The 4172-nt window shown below is 38.4% G+C and overlaps 1 pseudogene; it reads right to left on the minus strand.

Moving 5' to 3' along the window:
* Positions 1-1386: 1386 nt before the first annotated feature.
* Positions 1387-3423, minus strand: LOC141684907 (scopoletin glucosyltransferase-like; annotated as a pseudogene).
* Between the last annotated feature and the right edge of the window lie 749 nt (positions 3424-4172).

Below are 4172 nucleotides of genomic sequence, written 5' to 3' on the forward strand. Positions count from 1 at the left end.
TTATTGATTTACCGAAACGAATATTGTATCGAAAATGTTGCGCCGGGACCCGCGCAGGACAAACCGTAAGCCAGATCGAAAAAGTCGAAACATGGAATATGCTCGGAATATTACAATTAGGTTAGGAAGGAGTTCTCGAAAGAGTTTCGGGTTCCAAAAATGTAACAACGGTTGACGTCGGTTGGTTCCCGTTTTTATAAAATAGATTTTAATTACCCGAAAAAAGATTTTAGAAATTTCATATGATTCTTATAAATCCATAAACCAACATAAAAATAATTAGGAAGATATGACAATTATCTATATTTTATTTTGGACATATAAAAATTAATACTCAATTAATATTATTTTTGAATATTCAAGTACAGATAACACTTAACAATTAGCTCACAGAATAGATACTGAATACACATAATAATTATATAATAGCAAAAATAATTACATGATATATCCCGGATATTACACCGCCAAAAACCCGGCACGGCACGTCCGACACACACGTTTGGCCACCACTAGCTGCAACACAGGAAAACATGATGACAAGAGATGTAATTCTTTACAATTTTGAGGGTAAAAGACTAGGAAAGGGATGAAGTTTCAAAATAGGGAGTAGAAACTATAATATACTGCAACACAGGAAAACATGATGACAAGTGATGTAATTCTTTACAATTTTGAGGGTAAAAGACTAGGAAAGGGATTAAGTTTCAAAATAGGGAGTAGAAACTATAATATACATAGATATAAGATCTTTCTGTAAGGCTTTTTTCTGACACATCATGATTTTATATGATTTTCAAGTGAGTGTTAGAATATAATTTAAGATCCAGTTGAAGTATTAATCTATCACTTTAAAATTTTAGATAAGTGGATTAACAAATAATACAACTTCTACCCATTTTAGAATAGTACTAGGTACCGAAAATCCGTCCACAAAATCTTCCTGGAACGACGTGGTGTGACATTTGTCACGTTCTACATTGTGAACAACGTGATGTGACATTTGTCACATTTTACTTGTATGTACGCTATGCACACGGGTTCGATATCATTATTAGAAAAGTTACCAACTATGCCCCTACACATTTGGAAACAGATTTTATCTAAAGTACAATGGTAGCAAAAGGAGGGTGCAGCTCGTTTCAAAGTAGTTTTTCATCTGTCTAGTTTCAACTGTTCAAATCCCAGATGAATCTTTAATAAACAGTTCTAAATAAACCTATTTGCAGAAACTGGCCTCAAAGAGCTCGTGTCACCTCATTGGACGAAAGATGACAACAATATTTTGTTCACAACAAATTAAGTCTGTATTGCTGCTCTTATATGAGACTAGTACAATACGGAAATCCATGCAAAACAAAACTTTGATTAAGTCTGTATTTCCTCTTATTTAAGTTTTAACTTGAAGAAGGCTATAAACCTGAGTTCTTGGATCAAAGCATTCAAATCTGAGTAAGACGATCCGCCTTGTTCAATGGCCTTTTTTGCCATCTCTTTAAGTCCCTTGCATCGGTTTCTTCTGTCCTCGGCCTCTTCACCAACAAGTATACCTCTCACAGCCGTCTCCACTGCATCTCTTTTTATGTTCCCCTCCCCCTACCATAACACCCCATTCCTTGGCACCGACAGGAACACCAATGTGGAGAACATCGGTAATCAACTTCTCATTATAAAATTGCTCCGCGCCCAAAGGGCCATGTGACCATTGGCACCCCAGCAGCTATGCCTTCAAGAGTTGAGTTCCAGCCACAGTGTGTCACAAAACCTCCTATAGCTTTGTGATCAAGAATTAGCACTTGTGGTGCCCATCCTCTAATTATTAGGCCTTTCCCTTCATTCTTTCCTCAAATTCTTCTGGCATCCAGTCTTCGGATTCATTATCATCTGTCCCCTTCATCACAACCCATATGAATTGTTGCTCGGAAGCTTCAAGTCCCATAGCAATCTCATGTAACTGCTTACTGGGGAATTTGCCTACACTTCCAAAGCAAATGTATACAACTGAGTTCGGGCTTTTAGAATTCAACCATGTCAAGCATTCATCTTCAGTTTATAGCTGCTTGCTTCCCTCTTTGTACTTTTTCTTCGAAACTTCCTATTGCACAATGAAGTGGACCTATATGCCAAGCCCTCCTATTCAAAACATTTCTGTAATAATCAGCATAATTAGGTTCTAGCTCGTAAAAGCTGTTTACAATGGTTCCATAGCTTCTGCTCTCTGATTCGAATGCCTCAGTTAGGCATCTTGGCAAACTCTGTCTCCCTCTCTTCTCGTAAAAAAGGTGGGATTGACTTGAAAACAACTTCACTTTAGGCGGAAGGTTAGGCACAAAAAATTCATCGGAGGGCATTTTGTTAAGTTCTTAAATGGCCTGTGGAGCCTCACCTGTCTTCAGCACACGAAGCAAAGAAGCTTGATCCATAAAAAATCAACCTCGGGATATAAATCTGGCAGCGGAATCAGTAGCCCATGGGAAGAATAAATCAGCAACAAGACAATTAGGATGACATTCTTGGAGAAGCTGCTCTAGTGTTCTTTCAGCATCCATGTTGCAGCAAGAAAAAGCGGGAGCATAGCAGGAGAAGGAATCGGATCAATATTTTCACAATCTTCAGGCAAACCGTCTACTTTTGGAAACTTAAGAATTTTGATACTCATTTGAAAACCCGAATCATTACTCTTCTGTACTCCTTTAGCAAAAGCAGGAGCATTGAGAGGCGTCGTGATGATGGTGGAGTGCACACCGCGAGAGGCAAACAGCTTAGCCATGTCAAGTATTGGGATCATGTGACCATGAGCCATAATAGGGAAAAAGAAAACTGAAGCTGAACCATTTTACAAGAGAATTTGCAGATATTACTAGTACTATATGAACACAATGACAGGAAGATGAGAATGTTACAATAAGCTTAAAGAGACTACTAGCTTTCTGGCAGGTGTCATATAATTCGACATCTTTTCAACATATGCTGCCCCTACCCCGTAAAAGACAGATAAACAGAATCACATTCGAGCACTTCAAAATTTGTGTACACGAGTTCTTGGTCATTTCACCGGTGTTGAGTTAGTTGTGGGACACAATGTCCATATCAAAGTAAGTGTTCAACAGAAGACAAGCGCATATGAATCATCTGACCATGTATTTCTAATATCTCCACCCCTTCTTTGATACTCATTTAAACGTTTTAAATTTGCAATCCTCACATTAAGGGCAAACGTTCCTCGTAGCTGTTAAAACTGGAAGTTCTATATTTCTGTTGAAATGAAACGTTCCTCGCAAGACGTTTTAAATTGCATGATTGTCTGAGTTGGGCTAATAGGCTAATCTGAGTTGGGCTTAACCAGTACTCTAATCTTAGACCAAGAACAAGCATTCTCACTTCTGAGCTCAAGCTGAACTGCAAATTCATCCAAGGACGCATTAATAATGAAACCATCACAAGATCATGAATATGTGTAGTGTTTCATATCATCATATGCTCAAAGGGTCACATGAACATCCTAAAACAAAGACATTCTCGAGAAATCCAGAGCTAGACTGTTAAATGTCGCGAAATTAGAGCATAATAAGATTCAGTCCATTCTCGAAAATTCTATTTTCAAGTTTAAGTCCCCTGACAAGTCCTACATCTCTTAGGAAGGAAGATGGCATATTGTCCGTATTGCTGCTCTCTGAATATATACCAATGACAATGTGCCGTTGCCACTGGAAGTCTCAACGTTGAAGTTCTGACATTTTTATATTAGACTAATGTAATAATCAAAAGCCAAAGCAAAACAACTTGAAAGCTATTGTTGCTCTTATTTTTATTCTAAAAGGGAAGAAGGAAATAAACTGAGTTCTTGGATCAAAGCATTCAAATCCGAGTAAGGACGATCCACCTTCTTCAACAGCCAGTTGTTGCCATCTCTTTAAGTCCCTTGCATCTGTTTCTCTCTCCTCGGCCTCTTCCCAATATTCAATTGCCACTTGCCAGTCTTCCACTTCCACCTGCAAAGCAACCTGCTACTCTGCAAATCTACAAATTTGCAATAGTCACGGACTCAACATTCATGAATTCATACGCTCCTCTACAGCTTTTTAACATCTTTTTTTCTCTCCCTATAAAACACATTCGATCCACCCCACTCTGTCCACTGCATTCCTCTCTAATCTCTCTCGTCCTCTCTT

This window comes from Apium graveolens, chromosome 9, assembly GCF_009905375.1.
Source record: "Apium graveolens cultivar Ventura chromosome 9, ASM990537v1, whole genome shotgun sequence".
Classification (NCBI taxonomy): Eukaryota; Viridiplantae; Streptophyta; class Magnoliopsida; order Apiales; family Apiaceae; genus Apium; species Apium graveolens.